The following is a 15,732-nucleotide window of genomic DNA, read 5'->3' as shown; positions in this document are numbered from 1 at the left end:
TCAAATCACCCCTGACAGATGGCCATCCAGCCTCTGTTTAAAAGCTTCCAAAGAAGGAGCCTCCACCACACTCCGGGACAGAGAGTTCCACTGCTGAACGGCTCTCACAGTCAGGAAGTTCTTCCTCATGAATAAGGCATCTTCATCTTACATCAAATGAGAGAGCAAAAATAAACTTTGAGTAAATAGCTATTCCACCATAGCCTCCTTCAGAGTAGCTTCTCCAAACTGCCCCAGAGCAAAGCCTTTGAGCTAAGATCTCCTCAGAGAAAGAGCTCTCCAAAAGTTCTCCTCTAAACTGTATTCAAAAAACCCATAGTTATACACCTTTGGATGTGGCTCAAACATGCAGGCTGACCTACATTACCAGCTGCACATTATAATTAACACTATAAGGTTTTTCTTCAACATACACACATTTGGTCCTGCTACGACTTACAGCAACATTCTTTACTATTAAGAAATGCAGTTATTGTTCTTATTGTTGTTGTTCATTCGTTCAATCATCTCCGACTCTTCGTGACCTCATGGACCAGCCCACGCCAGAGCTCCCTGTCGGCCGTCACCACCCCCAGCTCCTTCAAGTTCACTCTAGTCGCTTCAAGGATGCCATCCATCCATCTTGCCCTTGGTCGGCCCCTCTTCCTTTTGCCTTCCACTTTCCCCAGCATAATTGTCTTCTCTAGGCTTTCCTGTCTCCTCATGATGTGGCCAAAGTTCTTATTATATTAAATAAACCTTTTGTGATTTTTAAAGACTGTATCTTTGCCTGCCTAAACTCTGAATTCTTTACAGCCACATCCAACAGCACTTCACGTTTTGCTAGCTGTGAGCTGTTGCTCAACTTTTAGTATCCTGTTTGTGTTTTGGATGCTCTGCTATATTTTAGGATAGTTTTCCCTAACATATAAAGACAATAATAGCAAAAAAGGAACCGGGGGCAATATTATTTATTATTATTTAAATTTACAATATTATTTTTAACTAGTAAAGATATTAGTTTTAACTAGTAAAGATAAAATGGTGAAGAGTAGAGACATCACACTGTCAATAAAGATCTGCATAGTTAAAGCCATGGTATTCCCTGTAGTCACCTATGGATGTGAGAGCTGGACCATAGGGAAGGCTGAGCAAAGGAAGATCGATGCTTTTGAACTGTGGTGTTGGAGGAAAGTTCTGAGAGTGCCTTGGACTGCGAGAAGATCCAACCAGTCCATCCTCCAGGAAATAAATCCCTACTCCTCATTGGAGGGAAGGAGATTAGAGGTCAAGATGAAGTATTTGGACAAATCGTGAGAAGAAAGGAAAGCTTAGAGAAGACGATTATGCTGGGGAAAATGGAAGGAAAAAGGAAGAGGGGCTGACCAAAGGCAAGGTGGGTGGATGGCATTCTTAAAATGACTGGATTGACCTTGAAGGAGCTGGGGGTGGTGACGGCTGACAGGGAGCTCTGGTGTGGGCTGCTCCATGATGTCATGAAGAGTCAGAAACGACTGAACGAATGAACAACAACAAAGATAGTTGTAGAATGTTACATGAACACAGGGACAGAAAGTGAGGTGGGATCTTCTGAAGAGGGACACAGGCAACAAAACAAACTCCACAGGAGAATTAATGCTTCCCTATCCCATCCAAAGCTAAAATCATTGGCTGGAGTTACACTTAAAACATGTCTCTGTTCCGACTTACATACAAATTAACTTACGAACAAACCTACAAAACCAGTCTTCATCTTTACTTGGGAACTGCCTGTACTTCTGTCAACTATAGCCCTGATTTCACAGACATTATTTGCCCTCCTCTGGACACATTCCAGCTTGTCAATATCTCTCCTCAATTGTGGTGCCCAGAATTGGACACAATATTCCAGGTGTGGTCTAACCAAGGCAGAAAAGATCTAGACACTATATTTCTATTAATGCAGGCTGGGTCCTTTGATGGAGTACTTCCTCGTTTTTCTGCATGCTGCTGGAAGGTTTTATGGCATTGTATTGTCGAAGGCTTTCATGGCTGGAATCACTGGGTTGTTGTAGGTTTTTTCGGGCTATATGGCCATGTTCTAGAGGCATTCTCTCCTGATGTTTTGTCTGCCTCTGTGGCAAGCATCCTCAGAGGTTGTGAGGTTTTATGGCATTGTAAATTAGTTAAATTAGCCTTCCTGGATAAAGTGGCACCTAAATTTCAGATGCAACTGTCTTTCGGACTGCATAGGTCAACAGTAAGCTAGACTATTAATTGGCTTTTTTAGTTGCAGCATCACATTGTTGGCTCATGTTTAACTTCTTGTCCACGATCTTTTCCACGTGCCGTGCTCTCGAGCTAGGCCTCGTCCCCCATTCTGTCTCTTTGCATTTCATTTTTTCTGCCTCAGTGGAGTATCTTGCATTTGTCCCCATTTTTTTTTTTTTTTTTGTCGTGTCAGGAGTGACTTGAGAAACTGCAAGTCACTTCTGGTGTGAGAGAATTGGCCGTCTGCAAGGACGTTATCCAGGGGACGCCCGGATGATTTTGATGTTTTTATCATCCTTGTGGGGGAGGCTTCTCTCATGTCCCCGCATGAGGAGCTGGAGCTGATCGAGGGAGCTCATCCGCTTCTCCCCGGATTCGAACCTGCGACCTGTCGGTCTCCAGTCCTGCCAGCATAGCGGTTTAACCCACTGTGCCACCGGGGGCTCCATTTGTCCCCATTTTATTTATTTGTCGTGTCAGGTCAACCAGTCAGTTATGTTACATTTCTAACAGAACAAAGCAAACATATAGACAAAATACAAAATTTGTGAGTTTGGTAGTTGATTAAATGTCCTTTGACCAGTATCTGGCCACTTGGAGTGCCTCTGGTGTTGCCACAAGGAGATCCTCCCTTGTGCATGTGGCAGGGCTCAGGTTGCATTGCAGCAGGTGGTCAGTGGTTTGCTCTTCTCCACACTCGCATGTCGTGGATTCCACTTCGTAGCCCCATTTCTTGAGGTTGGCTCTGCATCTCGTGGTGCCAGAGCGCAGTCTGTTCAGCGCCTTCCAAGTCGCCCAGTCCTCTTGTGTGCCCAGGGGGGACTCTCTCCTTTGGTCTCAGCCATGGATTGAGGTTCTGGGTTTGAGCCTGCCACTTTTGGACTCTCGCTTGCTGTTCCAGCGAGTGTCTCTGTAGATCTTAGAAAACTATTTCTAGATTTAAGTTGTTGACGTGCTGGCTGATACCCAAACAGGGGATGAGCTGTAGATGTCTCTGCCTTGGCCCTTTCACTATTGGCTGCTACTTCCCGGCGGATGTCAGGTGGTGCAATACCGGCTAAGCAGTGTAATTTCTCCAGTGGTGTAGGGCGCAGACCCCGTGATAATGCAGCATGTCTCATTAAGAGCCACACCCACTGTTTTAGTGAGGTGAGATGTGTTCCACACTGGGCGTGCATACTCAGCAGCAGAGTAGCACAGCGCAAGGGCAGATGTCTTCACTGTGTCTGGTTGTGATCCCCAGGTTGTGCCAGTCAGCTTGCGTATGATATTGTTTCTAGCGCCCACTTTTTGCTTGATGTTCAGGCAGTGCTTCTTGTAGGTCAGAGCACAGTCCAGAGTGACTCCCAGGTATTTGAGTGCACTGCAATGCTCCAGTGGGATCCCTTCCCAGGTAATAATCCTCAGAGCTTGGGATGCTTCTCTGTTCTTGAGGTGAAAGGCACATGTCTGTGTTTTCATAGAATCATAGAATCAAAGAGTTGGAATGGAGATGATTGCTCCCTTTGCACCCCCCAAGGACTCTCACAGAGAGGAGGGGGCAATCATCTCTATACCACCCTGAGAAATGGAGATGATTGCCCCCTCCTCTCCGTGAGAGCCCTTGGAGGGGTGCAAAGGGGGCAATCAGGGCACCCCAAGTCTCTTTTCCAGGGTGAACACATCTAAAATCATAGAATCAAAGAGTTGGAAGAGACCTCATGGGCCATCCAGTCCAACCCCATTCTGCCAAGAAGCAGGAATATTGCATTCAAATCACCCCTGACAGATGGCCATCCAGCCTCTGCTTAAAAGCTTCCAAAGAAGGAGCCTCCACCACACGCCGGGACAGAGAGTTCCACTGCTGAACGGCTCTCACAGTCAGGAAGTTCTTCCTAATGTTCAGATGGAATCTCCTCTCTTGTAGTTTGAAGCCATTGTTCCGCGTCCTAATCTCCAAGGAAGCAGAAAACAAGCTTGCTCCCTCCTCCCTGTGGCTTCCTCTCACATATTTATACATGGCTATCATATCTCCTCTCAGCCTTCTCTTCTTCAGGATAAACATGCCCAGTTCCCTAAGCCGCTCCTCATGGGGATTGTTCTCCAGACCCTTGATCATTTTAGTCGCCCTCCTCTGGACACATTCCAGCTTGTCAATATCTCTCTTGAGTGGGTTAGGGATCAGCTGGTTTTCCCTGTAGTAGACAGTAAGAGCACCTAGAGCTTTGGAAAGCTTCTGTTCTACCGTCTTCCTAGAAGGGAAGCAGGAAGGGAGGGAAGAGAGAAGGAAGGCCCTCCCACAGCTGGAACTCCGCCCCTTTCGGCCAGTGAGCGCGTCTCTTCCTAGACGGGCACCGGAAGAGGCTTTGTTTACCTGCAGGGGGTCCTCAGAGAGTGGAGGGGAGGGAGAGCGCCACTTCCGGGAGGGAGTCAGTCCTCCGAGGGATGGAGCTGCAGGTGGGTCTCTTCCCTCCAGAGAGAGAGAGAGTAAAGGAGCGAGGGGGGCGCCATGGGGGAGTCTCCTCGGCCTCTCTCACCGGGAAGAGCAGCCCCTCGGCCTCAGGCAGCCTTGGAAGGCCTTCTGTGGGAGCTGTGGGGGTGGAAGTGGGTGGGAGAGGCTGCAGTGGGAGAGGCCCCACTGCTTGCCCCCAGAGGACCTGCCTGGGAAAGGATGGGGAGGGATTCCAAAGGATGTATATGTGTGTGTGTAAAACTAAGGACTAAGCCAGGGGTCCTCAAACATTTTAAACAAGGGGCCAGGTCACAGTCCCTCAAACTGTTGGAGGGCCGGATTATAATTATATAAAAGAAAGAATATGTACACGGCACATACCTTATTTGTAGTGCAAAAACCACTTTAAAATAATACAATAATTAAAATGAGGAACAATTTTAATACAAACTTATTAGTATTTCAATGGGAAGTGTGGGCCTGCTTTTGGCTGATGAGATAGGATTGTTGTTGTTGTGTGCTTTCAAGTTGTTTCAGACTTAGATTGACCCTGGATAAATGTATTTGGAGGACCGTATCCTCTCAGTCTCCTCATCTGCAGGCTAAACGTGCCCAGCTCTTTAAGCCGCTCCTCATAGGGCTTGTTCTCCAGACCCTTGATCATTTTAGTCGCCCTCCTCTGGACACATTCCAGCTTGTCAACATCTCTCTTCAATTATGGTGCCCAAACCTTCAGTTGTGATGTCAATCACCTTTCTGTCTTCTGAAGCTGTAAGATTTGTTTTGTAAAAAAGGACTGGGCTGTGATGCAGCTAGTTAGTAGCCAGCTGCATTTAAATAATAATAATAATAATCATCATCATCATCATCTTTATTTATACCCCGCCACCATCACCCCAAGGGGGACTCGGGGCAGCGAACATGAGGCCAAGCACAAAATTACAGTACAGCAAAATAAAATACAAAAAGCAAGAATACCATCAAAATAAATACATGATGTAACAAAATAAACAGTTTCAAAATAACATGATAGAGAAATAGAACACAGTGTGTGGGCTAAATGTACTAGGAATAAAATTGATAAAACGCTGGAAGAGATATGTAGGATGTGTTTCTGAGGGAGAATGTGTTTCTGAGGGAGGAACATGAAAGGACCAAAACAGTGACTGAGAGGTCATGAGTTCAAAGTCATCCCGGGTCAGAGTAAGTTCTCGACCATTAAAAGTCTAGCTTGCTGTTGACCAATGCAGCTCCAAAGACAGTTGCATCTGTCCAGTAGGACATTTAGGTACCGCTTTATGCGGGGAAGCACATTGAACTAATTTACAACGCCATAAAACCTTCCAGCAGCATGCAGAACAATGAGAAAGTACTCCATCAAAGGATTCAGTGTCACAAGTGGGCAGTAAAGTGGCAGCTCTCCCCTGTAGCCAGAACCAAGCATACTCTCATGGAGCCAGAAAAGCTAGAATGTCAAATTGCCTCTCTGTCTGTCTATATACGTTGTATGTCTAAGTAGCATTGAATGTTTGCCGTGTATATGTGCATTGCAATGTGCCCTGAATCCCCTGCGGGGTGAGAAAGCGGGAAATATAAATACTGTAAGCAAGTAAATAAATAAATAAATAAAATGTCCTTCCTCAAGAGTATTCACATGAGCTCATTCATCTTGTTTTGTTTGCAGGCCCCATTAGTTCTCCTGGTCTACGCGCTTTGAATATTATTTGAGAGAAGAGGTGGACACATCTTCATCCAGTTTGGAGGCAGCCTTGATGCACAGAACCAAGATGGAAGGGCAAGAGCCAGCTGCCGCCCACTTAGAAGTATTTTCTGCTGCTGTTGAGGGAGAAAACAATAGAGTGTTCCGGGAGGACCCTTGGACGAAATACCGGGAGAGCAATCTGCTCCATTCAGACCTTCCGCGCCAGGGCTTCCGGCATTTCCGCTTCGAGGAGGCCTTGGGGCCCCGAGAGGTCTGCAGCGAGCTCCACTCTCTGTGCCGCCTGTGGCTGAAACCCGAGCAACACACCAAGGCGGAGATGCTGGACCTGGTGATCCTGGAGCAGTTCCTGAGCATCCTGCCCCCAGAGATGGAGCGCTGGGTGAGGGAATGTGGGGCAGAGAGCAGTTCCCAGGCTGTGGCTTTGGCTGAAGGATTCCTCCTGAGTCGGGCGGAAGAGGAGAGGAAGCGGGAGAAGCCCCAGGTGAGAGAGAGAGAGAGAGAGAGAGAGAGGTTCAGCTTGTAGTTTCAAGGAACCAAGAATAATTCTTTTCCAGGATAATGTAACACTCTTCTTCACTCCTCAGACCGGGATTATTGCATTTAGTGTCAGGTAGATAACTGTAAGAATAACGTAAACAGGTTAAAACGACTTCAGAGAAGCACTAGGAAAGGAGGGCCCAGGTGTGTTCAGCCTCAAAAAGAGACATGAGGTGCCACCACAGCCCCATTTGCATCCCCCAAGGGCTCATCCTTCCTGCAGAGATGGAGCGCTGGGTGAGGGAATGTGGGGCAGAGACCTGTTCCCAGGCCGTGGCCTTGGCTGAAGGCTTCCTCCTGAGTCAGGAAGAGGAGAGGAAGCAGCAGAAGCCCCAGGTGAGACAGAGAGAGAGGTTCATCTTGTCATTTCAGGAACCAAGGATAATTGTTTTGAAAGATTCAGTTTTGTGTAACTAATTTTAAGAATTATACAAACAAGTTGGAGCAAGTTCAGAGAAGCATTAGGAAAGGAGGACCCACGTGGATGGCCATCTGTTAGGGGTGCTTTGAACGTGATTTTCCTGCTTCTTGGCAGGGGGTTGGACTGGATGCCCCATGAAGTGTCTTCCAACTCTGTGATTCTATAATTTTAGATGTGTTCACCCTGGAAAAGAGACTTGGGGTGCCCTGATTGCCCCCTTTGCACCCCTCCAAGGGCTCTCACGGAGAGGAGGGGGCAATCATCTCCATTTCTCAGGGTGGTATAGAGATGATTGCCCCCTCCTCTCTGTGAGAGTCCTTGGGGGGTGCAAAGGGAGCAATCATCTCCATTCCTCAGGGTGGTATAGGTGAGCCCCCAGTGGCGCAGTGGGTAAAACCCCTGTGCCGGCAGGACTGAAGACCAACAGGTTGCAGGTTCAAATCCAGGGAGAGGTGGATGAGCTCCCTCTATCAGCTCCAGCTCCTCATGCGGGGACATGAGAGAAGCCTCCCACAAGGATGATAAAAACATCAAATCATCTGGGCGTCCCCTGGGCAACGTCCTTGCAGACAGCCAATTCTCTCACAACAGAAGCGGCTTGCAGTTTCTCAAGTCACTCCTGACATGACAAAAAAAAAGGGGGGGGTGGTATAACCAAGTATAATGATCTGAAGTTACAGGGTGGTAAACTTTGAAGATTTAAAAGAATATATTGAGAATGCCATTTATTTTTATTTCAGAGGAAGCAAATGGTTGAACCACTTCTGAAACCGTATGTTATTCACAGGTAGAGATTGTCAGAAATATTAAAAATTACCTAGGTATTTTTGGTTATAAAATGTGGGTCAAGCACTAAAAGGGTTAAATGGATGCAGTGACTGAGAAGCTGCAGTTAAATCTCAGCAAGCATGCCTAGTAATGCCATCAGTCTGAGATAAACCTTAGTGGGAGAAAAGTCTCTTGTCTGTGAGGTAGACCTTAGTCTATGAGAAGGCCGAGTATGAGGAAGGCCTGGTGTGAGAAGCTTCGGTGAAAGAAGTCCCGAGTTGAAGGCCTCTTGTGTAAAAAGCCTCCTGTGTAAAGCTCCAGTGTAAAGGCTGCTGTGTATAAAAAACTACGGTGTGAAGCTCCTGTGTAACTTCCGTGTGAGATGGTGAAAGCGAACCTGTTTATCTGCATAAGAAAGAAGCCCAGCGTGGAAGCAAAGAAGGAATTATAAAGAACTTTATTTGTGTTATAGAAATCCTATTCTTGTAAATAGTGTAACCATAGTGTTTTGCTACAAAGAAAAACCTCTTACAGGACATACAACATTGGTCTGTGTGTTCATGTTCTTTTTATCACTGGGTTGTTGTAGGTTTTTCTGGGCTATATGGCCATGTTCTAGAGGCATTTTCTCCTGACGTTTCGCCTGCATCTATGGCAAGCATCCTCAGAGGTAGTGAGGTCTGTTGGAAGTAGGAAAATGGGTTTATATATCTGTGGAATGACCAGGGTGGGACAAAGGACTTTTGTCTGCTGCATCTAGGTGTGAATGTTTCAACTGACCACCTTGATTAGCGTTTAATGGCTTGGAAGTGCCTGTGGGCAATCTTTTGTTGAGAGTGATTTGATGTGCCTGATTGTTTACTCTCTGTTGTTTTGCTGTTGTAATTTTTGAGTTTTTAAATACTGGTAGCCAGATTTTGTTCTTTTTATCACTTTGGGAGACTGGTGCTGGGTCACGCTGCTGCTAATAAGTTACTCTGCTGTGCATTCAAGGGGAAGGTCTTTTGTTAATCAGCCTACTTGCCCAACAGAGATAACTCAACAGGACCCTGAAAGCACAGATATGCAGACTTAGGTTATTCAGGCCCAAGAGCCCCTCTAGGGTGGCCCCAAATGACAACCCCGGGATTATGGAAACTACTGCCTTCATCCCAGCAGTAGCCCTTCCACTTAGAATCATAGAATCATAGAGTTGGAAGAGACCTCGTGGGACATCCAGTCCAGCCCCCTACCAAGAAGCAGGAAAATCACATTCAAACCACCCCCAACAGATGGCCACCCAGCCTCTGTTTAAAAGCCTCCATAGAAGAAGCCACCACGCTCCAGGACAGGGAGTCCCAATGCTGAACAGCTCTCACAGTCAGGAAGTTCTTCCTCATATTCAGATGGAATCTCCTTTCTTGTAGTTTGAAGCCATTGCTCCATTGTGTTCGAGTCTCCAGGGCAGCAGAAAACAAGCCTGCTCCCTCCTCCCTAAGACTTCCTCTCATATATTTGTACATAGATATCATGTCTCCTCTTAGCCTTCTCTCTTCTTCAGGTTAAACATGCCCAGCTCTTTAAGCCGCTCCTCATAGGGCTTGTTTTCCAGACCCTTGGTCATTTTAGTTGCCCTCCTTTGGACACATTCCAGCTTGTCAACATCTCCCTTCAATTGTGGTGCTCAGAATTGGACACAATATTCCAGATGTGGTCCAACCAAGGCAGAACAGAGCATGGGTAGCATGACACTTCAGATCGAGTCCTGAAAAATAGCACAATGCCCAAACAAAGGCAGAATTCCTGCACCTCAAGGAGACAGATTCTTCTACAGAATAAAGAAAAACACTCTTGGGTCCCAACAATAATCCCAACAGTCTGGAACAGGTTGCAGAAGGAGACCTCTCCCTCCTTTTCTAATCTATCTTTTCCTTTTGTGATCTGTGCTGCTTGTTCAGGTGCAGGACTCTGTTGCAGAGGAGACCAGTCAGGTGGAGGAGTCACACATTTGGGTCGTCCAGATTGGAGAAGGAGAATATGTCGTAGTTGGTAAGGAACCGTTGTGGTCCTTCTTGCTTGCTCACCTCCTCTTGCATAGACCTGAAATGCTTGAGTTGTGTGAATTGAAATAAATTTGGGGAGCCTGGGAGCTTAAGAATGCTGCTGACAGGAGACATTTCCCTCCAGTGCTTCTTTGTGCCACTTTCAAAGTTACTTGATTCCTTTGCTTCTCTTGGGATGTTTATAGAAGTGAATATGTTATTTGCTACTTTGGCAAAATACAGAAACAAACGCAGTCAACTCTCTACATTTCCTGGGAATAGGTTGCAAACACCCCTGTAAAACAAAATAGTCCCCATTAAAGACCTGGGACCCAAATCCAAGGAGGGAGTTTGAAAGAGGGCTTTGGGGCAAAGGGAGAGTGGCAGACTTCTAAGGGAAGGAGCTGTGGGGCAGCCTGGGAAAGGGACTGACCTCACCCTCCCTGGTGTCTTTCCTCTCTTTCACAGGCAGTGAAACATGGCGAATTGATAGTAGCACAACTTTTCATGATTCTTTCCTAAGAAGAGATTCTGCGGGATCAGATCAGGTAGGCAGCAGGATCCCTGCTTCTAAATCAGTGATTCCCAACCTTTTTCTTTTTTTACCAGGGACCACTTTCCAACATTAATACCAAAAGGGTTACGAATAAGTTTTTGGTCAACTTTAGATCACTGGGTTGTTGTAGGTTTTTTCGGGCTATATGGCCATGTTCTAGAGGCATTCTCTCCCGACGTTTCATCTGCATATACGGCAAGCATCCTCAGAGGTAGTGAGGTCTGTTGAAAGTAGGAAAATGGGTTCATGTTCTTTTTATCACTGGGTTGTTGTAGGTTTTTCTGGGCTATATGGCCATGTTCTAGAGGCATTATCTCCTGACGTTTCGCCTGCATATACGGCAAGCATCCTCAGAGGTTGTGAGGTCTGTTGGAACTAAGAAAATGGGTTTATATATCTGTGGAATGACCAGGGTGGGACAAAGAACTCTTGTCTGCTGGGGCTAGGTGTGAATGTTTCAACTAACCACCTTGATTAGCATTTGATGGCCTGGCAGTGCCTGGGGCAATCTTTTGTTGAGCAGTGATTAGATGTCCTTGATTGTTGCCTCTCTGTTTTGCTGTTGTAATTTTAGAGTGTTTTTAATACTGGTAGTCAGATTTTGTTCATTTTCATGGTTTCCTTCTTTCTGTTGAAATTGTCCACATGCTTGTGGATTTCAGTGGCTTCTCTGTGTAGTCTGACATGGTGGTTGTGAGAGTGGGCGAGCATTTCTGTGTTCTCAAATAATATGCTGTGTCCAGGTTGGTTCCTCAGGTGCTCTGCTATGGCTGCAGTGCCTTTCATGTTCCTTGAGTCATGTTTGGGCCTTGCTGCGTTTGGTGGTCTCTATGTAGACTTGTCCACAGCTGCATGATACACGGTAGACTCCTGCAGAAGCGAGAGGATCCCTCTTGTCCCATTTCCTACTTCCAACAGACCTCACTACATCTGAGGATGCTTGCCATAGATGCAGGTGAAACGGCAGGAGAGAATGCCTCTAGAACATGGCCATATAGCCCGACAAAAACCTACAACAACCCAGTGATTCCGGCCATGAAAGCCTATGACAAAACTTTAGATCAGTTTGGTGATTTGGTGTGCTGATTCAGAAAACTGCATTGGATAGACCACATCGGCTCTAGTTTCTGATACAAAACATATGCCATCCGGTAGTTTATTGCTTATTTTTGTTTATGTGATTTATATGATTTGTATTTTATTGAGTGTTTTATTGATGTTTGTTTACTGATGTTGTTTACTGATGTATTTTGGGCTTGGCCTCATGTAAGCCGCACCAAGACCCTTGGGGAGATGGTAACGGGGTACAAATAAAGATTATTATTATTATTATTATTATTATTATTACTATCTGCTTGCCCACAGAAAACCATATTTAATAATCTAGAGCTGATGTGGTCTATCCACTGCAGTTTTCTGAATCAGCACTCCAAATAACCCCAGGAACAGACCTAAAAGTTAAGACATCAAGGCACCCCTGCTTCCAGGTGCCACATGGGGGAGGGAGGAGGAGAAGCATCAGTCAGGAGGCTTGCTATCGCACCTCCTCTCTCGACATCCCTGTTGCTTCAGCATTATAAGAGGGTTTCGCAAGACCAGTCGCTCTCATTGCAATGGTGTAGTAATGGTGGGGCTGCAGATCATATTTTAGTTCTTGGACCACATGTTGGGAACCATTGCTCTAATGAACCTCTTTCTTCTACATTCCTTCCGTCCAAGATGTTTTCAATGAATGACTTATTCAAAGACTTAAATCACAAATGGCCTTATTTTTTTCCAATATGGATGACATTTTCTCCTCGCAGATAACATTGTTTTTCCCTTCAGCCGACGTTTGAAGACGTGTCTGTGGATTTCTCAGAGGAGGAGTGGGCCCTCTTGGATCCAAGCCAAAAAGCCCTGCACCAACAAGTCATGGAGGAGAATTTACGGATCGTGTCGTCTCTGGGTAAAGGTCCACTTATGCTTGTAGTTAACCAAATCCGTTTACAAGTTCTAAAAATCATCCAGTATTTTATATCTCTTTCTCTGAAGCTCATTCCATATCCAGATAGGGCCAGCCCAAGAAGATGATTGGCACTTAGGTGGATTAGGCAATGATTATGGTTCCATCCACCAACCATGCTTGTGATGGTGCTGGGAGTGAGACAAGGGCTTCTCTTGAGGATTCTAGCGCCCAGGAAGGTTTGTACAAGGAGATACAATCAATCTCCTTGTAGACTGGACCCGAGTCCCCCCAGGGGTGAGAAATACTGTAAATAAATAATAAAATAAATATTTAGGTCTTTATATGTCATAAACTGCAATTTGAATCGGGAAACTAACTGGAAGCCAGTAGAGCCATGGCAGCAATAATAATAATTATTATAATTATAATTATTATTATTATTATTTTATTTCTTATCTGCGTCTCCTCAGAGCTTGAGGGAGGTTACAGCATTGCTGAAACACATTGTTGTTATTTATTTATTTATTTATAGTTTTTATATTCCGCCCTTCTCACCCCGCAGGGGACTCAGGACGGATTACAGTGTACACATATATGGCAAACATTCAATGCCAATTTTAACATACAACATATACAGACATACACAGAGGCTATTTAACTTTTTCTGGCCGCCGGGGGAGCTGTCGCTTTCATCGTCCATCTGCGACACTAAAGTACTTCCGCATTCCCCGCATGCCTTTTTGCTGGAGTGCTTTGCTGGAGTCTCTCTTATGGCCTCATAAATTAGTTAATTTAGCCTCCCCACACTTTAAGGTGGTACCTAATTTTCCTACTTGACAGATGCAACTGTCTTTCGGGTTGCAAAGGTCAACAATAGGATACACAATTGGTTGGAAACCCACTCCAACCCGGGCTGGCTTCGAACTCACGACCTTTTGGTCAGAGTGATCTTAATGCAGCTGACATGGATTGATTTGTTCAATTGCTTCTGACTCTTTGTGAAGGATCACTGCAGGCTAAAACATATAATATATCTTATTTCTCCATACACAAAAAGTAATACAATAAATAGATTTCCACACTTGTGAAGCTAACAATATAAAATAAGTTTTGCCTCACGCCTGCACTAATTCTGAACTTAAGAAAATCAACAATAAGGGGTGTTTCTTTAAAAAAAAACTCAGGTTAAAATGGGAGAAATAACTTTTAATAATATAAGTGTCAGGAGCTGATTTCAGAAAGTCACCATAAATCCTTAATTAGCCTAAGTAGCTAATTATATCCTGAAGGGAGTGACAAAACAGAGAGAGATTGCCAATCTCTAGATGTGCAGCTTAATTCAATCCTTTTTTGTGACAAAATGACAACTTTATTCTGGCTTCTAATCTGAATTTGGATGTTTCTTCTGTTGCCTGATGCAATGAAGTTAAAGTTCACCTACCTTTGTGGTATCAGACAGATCAAGGGTTTTTACCTTTCTTGTGCCAGAAGCACAAGGGATTCCAGAGAAACCAGGGCTGAAGATAACAGTTCTACTTTTCCCAGCCCTGGTTGAATTATGATTTACTTTGAGGTTTATATCTTGGTATAATAATTAGAGCAAAGACAAAAGATGTTTTTCTCTTAACAGCCAGTGTTGGAAATGGCTGTCTCGACCAAAAGCATTTTGTAATGTATATGCTTTTTAACTTTAATCTGTTCTCAAACCATGTAAATAGAGGAGACACAACTTCAATATTTGGAAGATGGAAGAAATTTCAGTAGTAAGGAAGTGCTCACCTTTTCTCAAGAAACTCACACAAGGGATAAACCATTTGAGTGCTTGGAGTGTGGAAAGCACTTCCGCCAGAAGTCACACCTTGTTATCCATCAGAGAAACCACACGGGAGAAAAGCCGTTTAAATGTTTGGAGTGTGAAAAGAGCTTTACTCAAAAATCACACCTTGTTCGTCATCAGGCAACTCACACAGCAGAGAGACCATTTCAGTGCTTGGAATGTGGAAAGAACTTCCGTCAGAAGCCACACCTTGTTATCCATCAGAGAAACCACATAGGAGAAAAGCCGTTTAAATGTTTGGAGTGTGAAAAGAACTTCCGTCGGAAGGAACACCTTGTTCGTCACCAGTCAACTCACACAGGAGAAAAGCTGTTTAAATGTTTGGAATGTGGAAAAGGTTTCTCTCAGAAGGTAGGCCTTGTTCATCATCAGGCATTTCACACAGCAGAGAAGCCATTTAAATGCTTGCAATGCGGAAAGAGATTCACTCACAAGAACTTCCTTATCAGTCATCAGGCAATTCACATAGGGGTAAAGCCATTTAAATCCTTACAGTATGAAAAGAGATTCAGTCACAAGAACATCGTTATTCCTCATCAGGCAACTCACACAGAAGAGAAGCCATTTAAATGCCCTCAGTGTGGAAAGAGCTTCAGTCAAAATTCACACTTTGTTTGCCATCAGGCAACACACACAGGAAAGAAGCCATTTAAATGTTTGGAATGTGAAGAGCTTCAGTCAAAAGAGCAACCTTGTTTATAATCAGAAAATTCACACAGGAGAGAGGCATTTAAATGCTTAGAGTGTGGAAAGAGCCTCAGTTGGAAATCACACATTATTCATCATCAGGCAACTTACAGAAGAGAAAAACCAGAGTGTGGAAAGAGCTGCAGTTGAAATACAAGCCTTCTTTTTTAATTGCCAACCCAAACAGAAGAAATGGGATAAATGCAATTTCCCTTGTTTTACATCAGAAGGAGCATGGATCTTTGTCATAGAAACACTGAGTTGAATCGCCATGGCTTTGGGGGAATTAATAACCTGATCAATTGTCTTTGATGGGTTATGTCATTAAGCATAGCTGATAATGTTTTGAGAGCTAAAGGAAGGATATTTCAGGTTTTGTATCCATTCTGGTTACTGCAAACATTTCTTGTTATGTATATTCAGGGTTGAAAATACATTCAATTGAGAAGTTTGAGGAGAAGTGTGGGAATGGGTTCAATTAATGACTAACAGCCCTGTGTATCCTGAAATTCTATGTATGTGGGACTGGGTTTTCTTTTTTGAAATATCTAATGAAGCATAACTGATAAATTGA

At 44.6% G+C, this 15,732-nt stretch overlaps 1 pseudogene; it reads left to right on the top strand.

Annotated features, from left to right (window-relative positions):
* The first annotated feature begins 4,611 nt into the window (after window positions 1-4,611).
* On the top strand, window positions 4,612-15,732 carry LOC137096277 (gastrula zinc finger protein XlCGF57.1-like; annotated as a pseudogene).

Source organism: Anolis sagrei, chromosome 2 (genome assembly GCF_037176765.1).
Source record: "Anolis sagrei isolate rAnoSag1 chromosome 2, rAnoSag1.mat, whole genome shotgun sequence".
NCBI classification, from domain to species: Eukaryota; Metazoa; Chordata; class Lepidosauria; order Squamata; family Dactyloidae; genus Anolis; species Anolis sagrei.
This window is presented reverse-complemented; position numbering and strand designations above follow the sequence as displayed.